Below are 17,509 nucleotides of genomic sequence, written 5' to 3' on the forward strand. Positions count from 1 at the left end.
CACCCATTCACCTAACACCACCCGTGACCCGTTCTTCCACCCTCAGTCATTTATAAAAATCCCTGCTGGGAGTTGAATAGAAGCTCCAAATTTCCACATGAAGAAAGCAGCCGTGGCACGTTTACTTGTCTCCTAGCTGTGAGAAAACTTGGTGGGGCTGCAGTTATGAATATTCATGCCACTGAGTTCCTTGTCAATCAGTCAAAGAGAGCTGAGGAGGGACTTTTCTTTTGGCTAAGTGACATGCTAACGGAGTTGCCAAATGTTTATTACTATTTTCAAAGTATATCTCGACCTAAGGATCAGCTTCACCCAAAAAAATAAATAAATCAAGCAAACTACAATTCCACCTTCTGTAAATGCAAACATTCATCCTTATAAAATGTGTGTGTCAAAACTTATGTCCTTTCGTTACATTCATAATATATTGCTTGAATGTTGACTGCAAGGACCTTCATGGTGAGCGTGATCTTTATCTCATGTGGGGCTGGCCTTGGAACACAAGAGCTTAAGGGGGTGTGGTGGGGGGGAGATGAGAGTAATGAGAAAAAGAATGGGTAAAGAGACAGTCAGGAAAAAAAGCTCTGCTGGACACCCCTCACAGAGGCATGATTCCAGCTATTCACAAATGGATTCAAATGCAAATCCAGAAGTGAAGACCCTGTGGCAATCCAACTTTTATTCGACCAAATGTGCCTACACCACCGAAAACGTGATCCACAACACAATTTGTCACTTAATGTGTGTCATATTGTGTACAATCACCTTTAGTTTCAAGTACAATGTAAAAAAATGGAAAAAAATTCACTTTTTGTGCTGTAGAACTCTTCAGAAGCATTGATTTTTTTCCAAGTGCTTTTCTTCTTTCGACTTTTAAGTGCAAATTGCTGTGTAGCCACTGGACATCCGTCCCAAGCCCAAATAAATATGGCTGGGTTGCGTCAGGGTGGGCATCAGGCATAAACTGTGCCACTCTGTAGCGACTCCTGATGGGGCAAATGAAAAGTCACAACAAAACAACTTTGGGGTGTAAATTATGTGTCATTTATAGAGGGTGATAACTGCACAATAACCTGCACATCCCACCGTGCACACTTTGGCTCATCCCTCTTTTATTTTTTCTGTTCCCACCTCCTCGCCCCTCCAGCGAGGGAATCAGAAATGAACCTGAACTGATTGGGAGTCAAAAGCAGTTGCTAGGACAGGTTCATTGGAGTAGAAGGAGTTGCCGGGGTAGCAATGGTTGCCATGACAGAGTTGGGGCTGGCTGGGCTGGCTGGGCTGTGTGGCTAGTCCCGTTGGTTGCTCGGGAGTGCCGAAGAAATTGCGTGAGTGCTATAGCCATTGGGGAATCCTTACCATATGAAAGGCGGAGGGGGTGTGACTGGCTAAAGATGAGTCCTGGGAGGGTAACTCCACCGTCAAACAGCAGGAGTCCAACAAAACAACTTTTCATTGGCTACTGCGCCACCCACTCTTCCCCCACACATACGACCTCCGCTCTGTGCTCTCGTCCTAGCTGAGCTTATTCAGACTCAGCCACTGAGACCAGAAAATAAGGGAATTCCCCCTGAAGTAATGGAATGACACCATGTCCAGACAGAAGACTAAAGAAAAAGACAATGTAAAACAGACTGTACTGAGCTCTGTGGATAGTCTATACTGTTGTGCTTTAACTGGTATTCAAATATATTAATTCACATAACTAGAAGTAACAGCTAACAGGAAGAACAAGCAAAAAGAAACCAGTGTGTCTGATTGTGTGTGAAGACACAGACCCATGTATAGGCAGCAGCATGGAGAAGGAAGAAGTGATAAAAGCCAGCCTCGGTTTCCTGTTCCTATAACAGGCTAATGGTGGGGATTTACTGGCCCTTTATTATGATTGCATCAATTAGTCGTAATACTCGCCAGTCCTCTGACTGACTGACTGACTGTCTCACTGACTTCTTTGTCTTCTTTGTCTCCCAGAGGACAACTGGTTTATACTGGACCCAAAGAGGAAGTGGATAGTATAATGCAGGATGGAATAAATAGTGTTCAATTTACAACCATTAGGGAATTAGCTTCTTCAACACCATAGCCGATTGTTATGTGTGAGTGTGCTAAACAAAAGATGAGTAACAAAAATACAATAGGTAAGGTGTATAGAAGAAGGAGGGGGGGGGGCATTGATACCTTCATCGCACTTGGTGACAATCACTGTGTGTTTAAGAGTTTGTTTTTTGTTTGCTTTTAGTTGTTTTTTATCCATATATGTGGCACTTGATCATCCCAAATCAAACCATCAACAATCTAAGCTGCTGAGGTCATTTTGTTGTACTAGTATTTTAAGGGACTTTGAAGTTCAATGATCTGCTCCAGCTGCAGCTCTTCGTGACTCACCACCGATGGCTGAGGTGGTTGAGGATTATTGGTCATTGGCGACTGGCTGATTTTATGGATTCCTCTCAAAGAACCATAAAATGGTTCTTTCTGTAAATGCAACAGCTGCTTTTTTGACACAGATGTCCTCACCTTACCTTATATTGATGTGAAACCTGTAGAACTGTTTTGTACTGACTATCAGTGTAGTATAGTACAATTGTTAGGTTTCATGCCATTTCCCATGTAGTATGTCGTGGGGAGTAGGGTGGTGGAAGCATGAAGTTAAACCCCGAGATTTCATTGTTATATTTCCTATTTTTCAATGTTTCTGCATGTGTGGGTTGCAGTCTTGTGTTATTTAACGTTTAAACCACCTCAACTTTGATTTATTGATTTTTTTTTTTTAGCTCATTTACAGTGTTACAAATTTGGTGTCAGCATTATGCTAATGGTCTTTGTAAGACAAAGCTACGTGATTGGTTAAACAGAAAACAAAATATATTAAATGTGTTTTTCGTCTTACAGTCAAATTCAACAGTGAGTGTCGATAAACAGCTTGAAGCAAGCATACTTTTTTAAAGCTTTTTTTCTTTTTGCAAAACTGCACACAGCATGGTCAAAGAGGGCATAACAGATTGCGTGGCCAGCTTTTCTCTTGTGCTCCAATTTGCTGTTCACATGGTTAAAAAGCTCTAGGTCCAACCACATGATGTCCATCCGTGTTAGTGTGACTAAGAGAAATTCAACTCAACACAATTTCTGTTGTACTAACGGTGGGTATACAAATTTCCATAATAATATCCACGCTGTCTCTCACAGGACAGTCCTGATTCGATGACAGACTGGTCCAATTTCCATATTTCCTTCAACAAGAGGATTCCAAATGTAGGCAATAGATCATCTGTGGCGCTTTTGTTGTGCCAGCGCTGGGTAGTGTCCAATTGCGTCAGTTAAAGAACCCTGACAACAATGGTGACTGTGTGGCAACAGCTCCTCGAGCAACCTGAAAGGGCAGTAGACAAGAAAGACATTAATTTGGAAAGATTAAAGATTTCCCAGGCTTGTATAATTCACATTCGGCATTTTTGTCAGTTACATCATCTCATGTTTTTAAGTCAGCAGTTTTTGTCTTAATTTGACCACGTTTCTGTTGCATCAAAAAGCATCTCGTCCCATAGAACAATTTACTCAAACATCACAATGTCTTGAATTCTTTTTGATTTGAGGTTTTCTTATTGTTTCCAGCAGTTGTTGAATTAGTTTTGTGACTCATTTATAATGGCATGTAATGCAAAAGAGAAAAACAACATCTTTTATAGTTTCTTTATTTTTCTTTTAAGTGACCGCTCAGTAATGCAATGAAGTTGCGGTCACAACTGATCCAACTCGCTTCTTTCCCGATTATGAGTCAGCAGTGAGGTCGTGAATGACTCAGTGTGTGTGGGACTAGCGTGGGCGTAAACCCTGCGGTTGGGAGTATGACTAAGGGGCGATTTAATAGTCTCCGGACGTTTATGTGAGTGTCAAGAGGGTGAGCAAGAGGGGTGTGTTCCTGATGCTATCGTATGATTGGTTGATGCCAAGGGAGGAGCCAAAGACAGATGTTGGTCATAATCGAATATAATAATTGCTGTGTTGGCAATATATGTAAGGTGGACATTATATGTGATCAAACTTAATGCTCTATGTGGTCTAGGTCTATTATACGTTTGTTGGCTGCTGGATTTAGATGTGCAAACATTTTACTTTAATCATCAGAATCATTTCATCCACATTCCAGCAACAACCATGCAGGTTGTGACAGTCTGAGGACTTCCACGTTGTTTTAGGTGTTGAAACTTATTCAGGCTTCAAATAAATTTGACTGGAATGTGATTCAAAATGCATTTTGTTTTAATGTATACATACCTCCGGCTCTATGGGCTGAAGTATGTGCCGGTAGGTTGAACATGATTTCCAAACCATCGTACTCTGTTTCTATTTATACTGAATACAATGTCACAACTTAATAGGAATTGGGTTTGTTTCATAAAATGTTTTTGTCTGGATCTAGGGTGTTTTTGCACTGGACTCGAGAGATCCCCTTTGGCACCTTCACTGATTCATATAGACACACAAGCATATGCGCACACACACAGCAGCAGCCAGAATGATTAGTCACGGAAGAGTCCCGTTCCCTGACTGTGTTTATCAATTAACACTGCAAACGTGGGAAAGAGAAACAGAAAAAAATCCAAGGGGATTAAACGCGAGACTGGCAGCAGCACATGTTGCCTGACTCTGTCCACATTCTCTTATTTTCCTGCGTTGTTGCCTTCCTTTTGGCATGTTATTTTTTTGTCCTCTGGCTTCTCATTTGTCCACCTGTCCATGGGTTCAAATCCCTCCCCAGACTCCTTGCCTTGCCTTGTTGCCTTGTTTTATGGCTTTATGTTCTTTATAGCTGTGGAGACCACAAATGAATTCTACTCTGAATTTTCTTTGCACTCACTTACTTGTATGAGACCATATGATGTAAAGATGATGTAAACATCGATGCAGATGTTTTGTGTTTTTAGCCCGAATAGAGGTTTTTGAAATGCATACTGTGGAAGCTCAAAATTGAATGTTCTGAAGGTCATCCAAAAAATTCTCCAATAATTTGACTCAAACCAGACAAAAAACCTGGAAAATCAAACGTTCCTCCTGTGTGATGTTATGTGGAATATCAGAATATCTCACTAGACTTCTTTTTAGCCAGCAATAAAGTTATTGCTGAATGTCTGTTTTGCTTTTTTCTCTGGCTTTTGTGGCACTTTTTTTTTTTTTTGCAACTGTTGAAGCTTGTGTCCCGGTGTCCAGAATTGAGTATTTCAGTGCTCCTCTATCTGGCGATGATGCGACTAGAGTTGGTGACCAATGAATGAGCCCAGTATGTTGAGAATGTCTGTACTTATAGTATAAAAGGGAGATTTCCATTATTTCCTTTCCTGGAAATCTGAACACATCAGAGGCCATCTGTGTCCAAGAATAAATTGTTTGGGGGATTTTAAGTTCCACTCTTTCCTTTACAATGCCTTTTTTCATGTATAAGATTAGAGATGAAGATCTGAAACCAAACTGAAGTGAATCATTATGTACTTCTTGGGGTATTTACCAAATAATGGGAAACTATTGGCTCAATGGTGCATCAAAAATCAGCTGTTCAAACTTTGAACCGTTCATCATGATGCAGAAATGGAGCACTAACAGACCCGTACAGGGTCAGTGGGCTCTTCCACTTACGGTTCATAGAGAAAGCTTCTCCATCAAGAATAATGAACCCAAACTTAATTGTTCTCATTTAAATACAACAAGTGAGCCCGACATTTCTGTTCATAAGATGCCGGCTTTGTTAAAATAATGACATTTTGATTAAATAGCAGCAGGTTACCATCCTCCAACATTGTCAAATGACCGTCAACCTACTCAGACATCCACACCAAGGGAACCAGTTTCCCTGTAACTTCAACAAGAATAACATCTCCATGTTTAGCCTGCAGAAGTCCTTCTTTTGTGTGAGACTACTTGAGACCAAGACTGTGGGAATGTTGTGGAGTTTGAGCTTCACTACTATTGTTACCATTCAACCATTTTGGACACATAAGGCCCCACTCGTAGCCAGCTGTTTATTCAAGCCCATCTAAGCTGTTGGTATTCGAATCAAATTGACCCACGAAGGGCCAATTGGGACTGAGTTAGGAATCAGGCTTAGATCAGTGGAGCAATTAAAAAAAAAAAAAAAAAAAAACAAGACAGCAGTGAAATGTTCTGGAATTTCTGCTGGTGGAAACAGAAAAAAATATTTTTTGGGTGTGTCTCTTCATCCCCATCTTAGTTATTAATTTACCGATTTTGAACATGTTGTTTTATAACCTGAGTAAAAGACAACTCAGACAGCCTTTGTTTGTCCAAAAGACAAAAGCATCTCAGGGGCTTTTTTCTGGCTGCTGCTGTGTTGTGGGGATAGAGTGTCATGCATACTGATGTTGTTTGAACTTCTCCTCACTATTTATGCACAGCCTGTCTCACTCTCAAAACTGGGATTAAGCCCCTCTGTCTCTCTGTCCGTCTGTCTCTCCTCTCTCTCTCTCTCTCTCTCTCTCTCTCTCCCTCCCTCATTCTCAGAAAGTTTAAAGAACAAAAGCAAACAAAATGTTTGTTTGTCTCCCATGATGACAGTGAAAGCAAACCTCCATGCTGTTTTAAATATCCAGATTTTATTGGCCTGTTAACCGCCATCTTTTTTTATTCAAGAAAGTACCTGTCGGACAAAGTATGCTATGCCATGATCCAAAGATATTTAATGACAAATGAGCTGGGATTGGCTCCAGCACTCATGAGGATAAGCGGCTCAGAAAATGGATGGATGTATGAGAAACCGTGACTGAAATCCATCAGTCTGGAAATGGTTATGAAGCCATTTTCAAGGGTTTGAGACTGTAACAAACTACTGTTATTGTCCATAAATGGAGAGAACTGGGAACACTGGCCAAATAAAATTACTCCAAGAATGAAGTGACAACTCATCCAGGTCACAAAACAATCCAGAAGGATTTCCAATTAACTGCAGGCTTCACTGGCATCAGGTAAAGTCAGTGCTCATGACGCAACCTTAGGAAAGACACTGCGCAAAATGGCGCCCATGGGAAAGCTTTAAGGCGAAAACCACTGGTGAAAAAAAAAGAAAAAAAGATTTATGTCACATTTGCAAATAAACACCTTGATTTTCTCCGAGACTTTTTGCGAAATATTCCTTGGCCTGACAAAATAGAAGTTGTACTTTTTAGAAATTCCATCCAGGTACACTTTGTGTTTAGAAAAAATAATAAATAAAAATAACATGCCCAAAGTCAAGCATCATGGTGGCAGTGTTATGGTCTAAGATTGGTTTACTCTTTATCCACTTGTGGTCAATAGTACGGGGTCTTTTCCGTTGTTTAATGTAACTGACGCTAGGATCTATGTGACTGACTGATGAGTGGGGTGACCACCCCCTAATGATGCCCCCGCCCCCTTCCCCAATATGATTGAGACAAAACAAATATTGCATAGAAAAGTAGGCCAAAAAGCAAAAACCTTCTCAGTAATCATCCCAACTGATTGATTTCAGTATTTGCTGCCAATGCCAACCAGATAGATTAAAGGACCAAGACAAGGTTAGATAGATTTTCCCCTTTGTAAATAAAATTGTTTACAATCCGCATTTAATATTTACTTTGGACATATTTGTGAGATATTAAAATCTCTTTGATGTTCTGAAAAAACGAAGGGTGATTTTAAAAAAGCAAAAACTTTCATGGCACAGTAGTGACTTTCCCACATCCTTAAATAGTTTCACAGTGTAAGCATCAAAGTGCATAGATATCTCAGGAAACTCTTTAAAACCTTGATGTCCCTCTTTGTCCTTATTTTGGGCCCACTACAAACACAACTCCTTTTTCCTCTAACCATCTCTCTCAGGGAGTAAAGGCACGTTATCATTTTCAAAGTATCAGACTTGAATATCGGATAAATAAGGGCAGGGAGCAAACACAATGCCTTCCTGCGGTAAAAAAAAGTCAGCAAAGATTGTGTGTAAAGGGAGTTGTACTATTATGTTAACCTCATTTAGGCCTTCCTCTCTGCACCGGGGGTCAGGGACCACAGTGATGAGCACAGATAAGTAATAACATGGAAGAGCATGAAATGGAGTGGGATACAAACAGCATGCAACATCCCTCATTGGAAACGTCTCCCACTTCCCTTGGAAGAATGAAAACAAAAACATGCTGATAAGAAAAGAAAGAATGGGACATCTCATCTTCCTGTGGGTATTCAGAACAATGGCGGTGATATGGCATAGTGTCGGAAGAGGAACACGTCAGAGATTGCATCTGGTAGTATCAATTGTAAAATAAAAGATGAAATGAGAGGATGCCTTAAAAGGTGAAGGTGGGGAAAAGTTTTGTGTGTGTGTGGGGTTGGGGGTCTTTCCTGTATGTTGATAAAGAAGGACAGGAAGGAAGCGTCCATGATGACCAGTAAACTCCATTTTCTGTGCCAGAGCCATTACTGCTGCATTGTTCTCCATCAGCTGCTGTTCTTAGCCCTGTTTTCATTATCTCATTGCTATTGTTTCAAGAGCTTTAAGTGATGAGCCACATTCACATGATAACATACACACACACAAAGACAGATGTGCGCACGCACACACACACACATAATATTGACCATGGATTGTGTCTTTCCTATGTTGTACTACAGTTGAAGCTGGACAGATGGCCACTGTTGAGTCGTGTTATTTTCCTGATGTATAGTTTTCATTAAAAAAAGGAAAAAAATCCTTTATCTGTTTGTCTTCTACTTCAGTGATTCAATTCTTTATCGCTGACAAAGTACCCAACAGACTTTCACAGAGGTTTGGTTTGTGATACTTTTCTGATCACATCAACACTGCTTTCAACCAAGCAAAAATGGAAACGCCAACAACAGCACATAGTCATGTAGAATACTCATTGTTCTGCCCACATGACGGTCAGGGAACTCAAAGCTGCAAAGCCTATGTCATTATGTACATTTTTAACAACTTGTCCCAACGAAGGGCCATATTGTCCTGTGTTTAAGTCAGAAAAAGCAGGCTGCTGCATGCTTTTCTGGCTGAGCCCCTTCTCCCGCTAAGTCAAATCTGTCATTTACCCACCTTCCCGCCATATACACACTCCGGGTGTAGCAAACCCTGAAATGTGGGCGTTCTCTGTCAAATTTAGCCATGCGTGCATTCTCCTGTGGACTTGACCATTTTTCCTCTTACACACTCTCAAGACTGTTGAAAGTCTAGTGGCCCGTGAAGGAGCGACATCATATTGCACATTTTAATCCCGCTTATTGCTCTGACGACTGGTGACGCGACTTTGGTTAACTAAATTTGTTTCAAAGTACCGCTCACATTAACTGCAGGCATCAGAATGGTGAAATGATGTATTTGATTTTCAATAATCTGTTTTTATTTAATCCAAGGCAGTCATAAAATCTGTTCAAGTGACTCAGCTGCTGTGCCGCAAGCTGGTTGCAGGGCACGGCTGACAAACAACGGCTGGCTCAATCGGTTTTGTGTGATGGAAAACCAAATATGTTCAGTTATAAGCACAGTATTGTGATTGCACTACTTTTGTTGGATTTCTTTCTTACTAAATCAAAAACGTGCTCTCCTACAAAATGTGTTGGAGTGGTTTTCACGTAAAAATCTCACACGCCTCAGTAGTGATGATTAGCTTCTCTATCCACTACAGAAGTTAATTTCACATTTTATGACAGATTTTCAAAATGGATTTCTATGGCATTCATAAATCTCAGGAAAGCTCAATGCTCCAGGAGTTACAGCCAGTCTCAGACTTCAATGAGTTCTACCTCATGGGCCTTTGTGTACGCATGAGCTGGTTATGCGTGGTAGGTGTGTCAAGTCATTTCAGGAATGTGCATATTTTGAAAATGTGCGAGCCAGGTGTGGGAAAAAAAAAAGAATTATTGTTTGACAGGAGAATATTGCCCAAAATCATCATGTACGCTTACCAGATATACCAAATATTGTACTCAAATAAGAGTGCAGTAACTGTACATTTGCTGTACTCAATCATTTGACTCCAGTTAAACTAAAAAGTAGTCCTCCGAATAATTACTTGAGTAAGAAAGTATTCAGTGAAAAGAAATACTCAAGTACTGTGTAACTAATGAGTAACTTCCATCCAGCCATCCATTATCTGAGCCACTTATCCTCATAAGAGTCGCAGGGTTGCTGGAGCCTCGACCAGCTATGGTCGGGCAGGAGGCAGGGTACACCCTGGACTTGTTGCCAGGCGATCGCACTAATGAGTAGCTTATGATTATTTTTTTTTTTAATAAGATCGTGAACATCAAATCAAATAAAAAGAGCTAAATAGAAAAATGTGAAAATTCATTTGCTGCACAATATCACAATCTAAACTATAATAAATAAAATCCTTGGAAAACCACAAATGTACTTTAATACTTAATACAACTAATACTTTAAGGTTGACCTAGAAATGAACTGATTTATTTTTTATCTTTTTGAGAGTGGAGGTGGAGTTGAAATAAACTTGCATGTGACTGACTTGGAAATGACATTTAACTTGCTGCCAGGTCACCCAATCCGTTGAGAAACTGTGTGTGAGTGTGTGTGTGTGTGTGTGTGCGTGTGTGTGTGGTGTGTAAGTGGGTTTGTGTGTGTGAAGGAGAGAGAGAGGGAGAGTGAGAGAATGAAACGGAACATACTTCAGAAGATGCATAGTTACTTATGATTATAAAATAGGGCTGATGTTTCCATATGAACAGCCAAAACAACAGCAAAAACATCTGCAACAAGGTGTTTTCTTAAGTTCGACTTGGGCTGAAATATGGACGTTTGGGCAGCGACTAAACTATGCTGCACGTTAAAGCTGTTATTTTTTGTAGTCTGGAATGTAAATACGAGCAGCAACCACGGCTCACGAGTTACCTTGATCGGTCTCCGAAGCCCGATGGAAGACTTTAATTACAGATATGTCTTTCTTGTGTGCTTTGTTTGGTGAACTTGAGTCAAACATCACTGTGGCAACGCTGGATTGGAGCAACAGCACCCGATTGGAAAGTCGAAAACCAAATTCTAAAAATAGATTGCACATGCAATTATTGATAAATGCATCCGCATCGGTCACCCGTAATATGATTGTGAATGTTTTGCCGCCTACAGGGTATTTGCTCTGTGATTGGCTGCTAACCAGTTCAGGGTGTACCTCTTAACAAAAGTCAGCGCCACCAAGCTTGCAACCTAACGGAGGACAAGAAGTGCGCAAAATGGAGGTTAACCTATTTGAACCTTCAATTAGCTTACCATGCATCTTTCTGGGATGTGGGAAGAAACTGGAGTACCTGGAGAAAAACCACACACGCCCGGAGAGAGCATGCAAACTCTATGCAGGCGAAGCCAGTCTTGACCAGTGTCCCCAAAACTCTGAGCCAGACGTGTGACTCTGTGGGTCATCGTGCCGCCTGAGACTGACTCATTATGAGATTTGGTTGATCTCGTAAAGCCCTGAGCTGAGATTTGAACCAAAAACCTCAGAGCTCTAAGAAAGCTGTACTAAGCACTAGAACAGTGACTCTCAACTTGTGGGTTGGTACTCAAAAGTAGACTTTTTATAGGTTGGTCACGGATTAGCATTTATAAAATAATAGGGGCTCCTCAGTTGACCACATAAAACGACATGCAGAGATGATGAATGGTGTCCGGTGAACGAGTTCGTGATTTTGATAAGCATGCGTCACAAAATTAATTACTGTATGTATGTATTTGCATTCAGTAGGTCTCTGAGCCCTACCTACGTGGTATTAGGTAAGAGATGACATGTACAATAAGTGCTTTATTTTCTATCCACAAGTCGACTCCTGGAAAAAGACATTTTTAACCATGTATTCAGCAACTGATGCATTGTTTTAGAAATAAAAAGCACTCATTCAAAAAAGGCACACAGACTTCAATGCAAAGTCCTAATACAAATAATAAATTACAGTCTACCTTATTTTGGCACACTTATGTGAGTGTGTTAAAGGGACAAGAGTGTGATTGAAGGTCACAATGTGCACATGAGTCAGTCCAAGAAATGTTTAATGTATACGGAAAACTGCTACCTTGACCCTTGTGCCTTTCAATCAGATTTTTTTTTTTTTTTTTTGGTCCCACGAGCAAAGTTTCCTGAACGTTTATGCGGTGCAAAACCAAAACCACTGCTTCTCATTCAGTCTCATTCTGAGCGTCGATGTGACTCTAATTTAGACATATATGAGTGTTTCATTATTTTTTTTTTAAGTTTTGGAGGAAAAGGCCTTTCAGAGAGCCACTGAGATGAAGATTTTTGGAAAGTAACTTTAAGTAGGGAAAAGAAGCATTTCAGACTCCCTAGTCCTCCCTAGTTTCTATCTCTACTGTATTTCTATCAGACAAGGAGTAGACCACAGAAGGAAGGGTACTGATGTTTTCCATGTAGCCATAAATAAGTCCATCCCTGGTCAAGCTTTATGGAATCCAGAACCTCTTTATCTCTTCCATGTGTTGCCCATGAGCCAGGGCCCTGAACTTTGACCTCAGAGCCTTTGACTCAGTTATCGAGAGCCCAAGGGAGACAGTGAATGTATGTGTATGAATGTGTATGTTAATAGGTGGAGTTCATCCAGGGTTTATTGTTCACCCCCTTGTGCATCACCTTACCTTCCATCCATGTATTATTGGCTATGAATGACACATGCACATGGACACGCTTCAGCTGACCTTCGTCAACTCACACTCTTTCACTCGCACGCCAGATTTAGGAGGGTCATCTTTCCTCTTAAAGAAAAACAAAGCTTAAAAATACATGCAAACACAAACATTTGTTTTCCACTACATGAAGTCGCAATAAACTGTGTGTTCAAAGTAATTGCAGTCCATTGCGACGAACCAGATTAAGCCACGTTTTCAGTATAATTTTTATTGCTGCATGTCAAACCAGTTGCCAGTCGGTGCAGGAGACCCAGCATTCAGGAGATACAAAGTCTTAAGACTGTGGAATTGGGCAATTTGTTGAAAGTGGTGTGTTTAAAAAAACACCATTGACTTTACAAATTCAAAACAATTTTGTACATTTTTTTCTGTTTGTAGGATTTAACAATCCCTTGAATCACTACACAAATATTTAGTTGTATGACCACAGTTATTTATAAATCAATCAACTTGTGGCACATTTCAGCTGTTATTCCACTTCAAGATTTCTTAAACAACATAAAAGCCACAATTCATTTACATTTCTTGGTTTTGCTTCAGAAACAGCATTTTTGATGTCACCCACAAATTCTCGATTGGATTTAGGTGTGGGGATTGGGCTGGCCACTCCATGACATTAACTTTGTTGGTTCGGAACCAAGACTTTGCATGTTAACTAGTTTCAAGGGCATGTCCTCCTCAGCATAAGGGAACAGGACTTCAAGTATTTTGACATATGCAAACTGATCCATGATGCCTGGTATGCGATAAATAGGCTCAACAACATAGTAGGAGAAACGTGCCCATATCATGATGCTTGCACCCCCATGCTTCACTGTGTTCACTGTGAACAGTGGTTTGAATTCAGAGTTTGGGGGTCATCTGTGACCCCTGGACCCAAAAAGAACAATTTTACTCATATCTGGCCACAAAAGGTCTTTGGCAAATTGTAGCCTCTTCTGCACATGCCTTTTTTTCCACATAATGACTTTGCGGGGGATTATTGTTAATAGATTCACTTTACACAGACGTCTTCTCACTGTCACAGTACTTAGAGGTAACTCCAGACTGTCTTTGATCATTCTGGAGCTGATCATTGGCTGAGCCTTTGCCATTCTGGTTTTCCTGCGTTCCATTTGGATGGTTGTCTTCCATTTTCTGCCATTTGTCTCTGGTTTTGCTGTCCATTTTAAGCCATTACAGATCATTTTGGATTTAGTTTTTTTGAACACACCCATTTCAACAAATTGCCCAATTGCACACCCTTTCGAATGTGTATATCATGGATGCTGGGTCTTGTTGGTTTTCTGAGAGCCTACTATACCTACTAGTAACTTGCTTGATATGTGGCATCAAAATATATACTGAAGAAGGGATTTATCTGGTTAGTCACATTGGAGTGCTGTTATTATGAACACTGCTGTATGTGGATGCCTTTGGAAATACGGGTACCTGGATTTTTGTATCGATCAAAGTCACAAGATTAGACAAAGAGATTTCTTACAAAAAACACACAATTCATATTTTACACTGAACACACGTCAATATTTGCAATGCCATTTGGGAAAGTGTATGAATCTTTAGATTCAATTGCTACTCCATTAACATCAGTAGCTTCAACAAACATTTCCCAAAGATGTAAATTCGACTAACACAACAGTTAAAAGGGATTTTGGAACATTCCTCTTTTTTAAAACCGTTTCAGTTCAGAAGTATTCTTGTAATGTCTGGAGTGGATTTCTCTTATGAGGACAGAACTTTGACTGGCTTTGGCTGAAGCCATTCTGTAGTTGATTTATTTCTATGCTTTGGATCGTAGGCTTTTTGCATAACCTACATACTGTTGAGTTTCAAAAGGTCTGTCTGAGCAACCATGATGCCCCCTTGCCCATGCCTCACAGTTGTGGTTGAGGTTCTGATGGTGGTGTACTGTACTTTTTTTTTTTTTTTTTGTCCACACAATGTTGTGTGTACCTTCCAAACAACTCAACTATGGTTTCAGCTATCCAGAGAGTGGTTTGCCACTGGCAATGTGCAACATCCACATGCTCTTTCGCAAATTTCAGACATGCAGCCTCCCATTACTCCATTCTTTGTTGAGATAAAGTTAATGGACATTCATTCGATTGGTAGGTTTACTTACTGTATCACTGATTTCTTAACAGGGAAGTTAGCATATGTCAGAGATTTTTGATTGTCTATAGCCAAAACACTAGGGTTCTTTTTTCCCTTAAATGTTTATTCTGCTCTGCTCTAGCACACCTCTTCACCATTTTAAATTTTCTCTTCATCAAAATAGTTGCACCACGGATAGATCAAAATCGAAGGTTTAGCGGGTCTTTGTAACTGTCCAGTTTCATGAAAGCCAACAATTTTTAAGTGCAGGTCTTTTGAGTGCTCATTAGTGAGGAGTGTGGTCCACATCAGGAAATGCTTTGAAATAAGAGCAAACTCAAAACCGGTTTTGTGAGTGTCCTGTTGAGCAGGGCAGCTTTAACCATGCCTCAAATCGCATCATATTGATTGAATTCCAGGCTAGCAGACTCAGATTAGCTATTAGGGAACCTAGTCTTCCCCCCACTGTATGAATACCATATGTATTTGTATGCTACTTGTGTTTGCATGTATTACTATGCTGAACTATATAATTAATTCAACACCGCATTATATAATTCCTTGAAACACAACCTCATATTGCTAGCTACACAGAAAGAAAGTTCCCATTAGATCCAAAATATTTCAGTTATCTGCGGAGGTGGTTAGAGTTGCCATCTAATGTACTCAAGTACTCATGTACTGTTACTTTGGAATGAGACTCAATTAAAAGTAAAAAGTAGTCATCCAAATATTTACTTGTGTAAGAAAGTAATCCATGGGAAAAAATACTTAAGTGAAAAGTAACTTGTGGGTAACTTAAGTTGTTTTTTAAATTGGAGCATGAACATAAAATAATAATAATAATAATAAATGGGAAGTGGTGGCACAATAAAGTGACCGGTTAGAGGATCTGCTTTACAGTTCCGAGGAACGGGGTTCAAACTCAGGCACGGGAGGAGTTTGATAAGGCCATGGAGAACGACTTCCAAACGACTTTGAGGAAATTCTGGTTCAGCATCTGGCATCTCAGGAGTGAGAAGCAATCCACCATCAGCACTGTATATAGTGCAAATGGGGTGCTGCTGATCTCAACTAGCGACGGTTTGTGTTAGTGGGGAGAATACTTTTAAGACCACCTCCATTGCACCAACACGCTTTCTCAGGAGGAGGGAAAGTCTGGGTTCTCTGAGGCAGGATCTCCTATCTCTGGGGTTGAGGTCACCAAGGTGGCTAAAAAGCTCTTAAAATGCCTAAAAATAGATCAACTACCCAATTGTTGATAAATGAAAGTACCATGGAGCAGGCCAATATTTTTCACAAATATTCAAGTAAAAGTACAAAGTATGCTTCATTAATACTGCTCTGATAAGTACAATTTTTCCCAAATGCTACTTGAATGAATGTAGCATGTTCTTACCTGTAAATTAACCTGGGGCTGATTGTGTTTCACAAAGGTTAGGTCAGACCACACCTCATACACAAACAGAAGGGGAAAAGCATGATGGACTCAAGTAAGGAGGCAAAAAAATATATATTTTCTGACCTAGAGACTGACCTGTTTTTTTACATAATTTCACTGGCACGTTAATAAATGAAGGCTGTAGGACCTCGAGCGATGCGGCTGATCCCGTTTGAACAAACAATGTGCATGCTTTGGGAGGTTTTTTTTTTTTCATGAATAACAGATCAGATCAGTCTCCAACTGTTTTTGTTGGGATTTAAAATTTTTAAAAGTTGCATCATCGGTGCACGCTGTTAGAACGTTATGGATTAAAGCCAACCAAAATGTACATAGATTTCACTCACGCTAAAAATACATTTCTGGGTGTTGACCAAGCAAGTCACCGAATGGCTGCCACATTGCCCCAAGCTAAAAAAAAAAAAAAAGTGGACTACATAAAGCATCAAATATTGCATTTTACTTAAACATATGATATTTGTAATGTGTAATGTACCCGTGGATGAAAAAGCCAAGCTTGTTACGAAAATGTGATAAGCACCTCACTGTGATTATTCAAATGAATGGACTCAGTAAGACTCCTTTCAAACATCCACACCATCACATCTCGCTCACGTCCACTTTTTTGGAGCAACCTGCTTCTTCCTTAATTGTTAATCTATATTAATGCAGTTTAAGAAATGTGATAAATACAATATACAGCATCAAACGCCTACACAGGCTTGCCTAACACAAACGTAAAACAGTACATTACATGTGGAATAGATAGCAGCCTGGTGGAAGGACACATTTTTAGGCTTTGCAAGGTTTATGTAAGACGGTCCTCATTCATCTTTGTGTGTTTTCTCTGCATGTAAATGAGCCCCGCTTTTGTCATCTGCCGGCCCCATCGCACGTCCCGGGTGGCTGCAGACCTGCGGTCCATAGAAAGCTTTCTTTGTGTCACTACGGGGCTGACCGGCCGCTTCTGCACTCTTGGCTCCTTCTCAAGCCTTGGCTGACCCACAGACCCCAGAAGCAGGCCAAGCTTTGCTCCTCTGTAGTTCATCGCAGACAAAGAGCCTCCACAGTGCTTTGACTCCTCTCTCAACTCCCTCCCCAGTTCTACTCTCTCTCTTCCATCTCAACATTTCAACATGCCATTTATTTGACATCAATACCTTCCATTGATCCAAATGAGATTTTCCCTGTTGCATGATTTCCAATTGAATTATGTAATTTGCCATTCAATTTTCAAGTAGAACACTGACCGTAATAATTTAATTGAGACGTGTTGTTGTGCCTTCACTCGTGCT

At 40.3% G+C, this 17,509-nt stretch overlaps 1 long non-coding RNA gene across 1 annotated transcript in view; it reads right to left on the reverse strand.

The window, feature by feature from the left end:
- Positions 1-2,788: 2,788 nt before the first annotated feature.
- LOC133510226 (uncharacterized) overlaps positions 2,789-17,509 on the reverse strand; it is an 81,819-nt gene continuing 67,098 nt past the window's right edge. Inside the window, exon 3 of the long non-coding RNA XR_009797552.1 lies at positions 2,789-3,370. This is a non-coding gene — a long non-coding RNA (uncharacterized LOC133510226). The remainder of the gene's footprint in view (positions 3,371-17,509) is intronic.

This window comes from Syngnathoides biaculeatus, chromosome 12 (assembly GCF_019802595.1).
Source record: "Syngnathoides biaculeatus isolate LvHL_M chromosome 12, ASM1980259v1, whole genome shotgun sequence".
Taxonomy (NCBI): domain Eukaryota; kingdom Metazoa; phylum Chordata; class Actinopteri; order Syngnathiformes; family Syngnathidae; genus Syngnathoides; species Syngnathoides biaculeatus.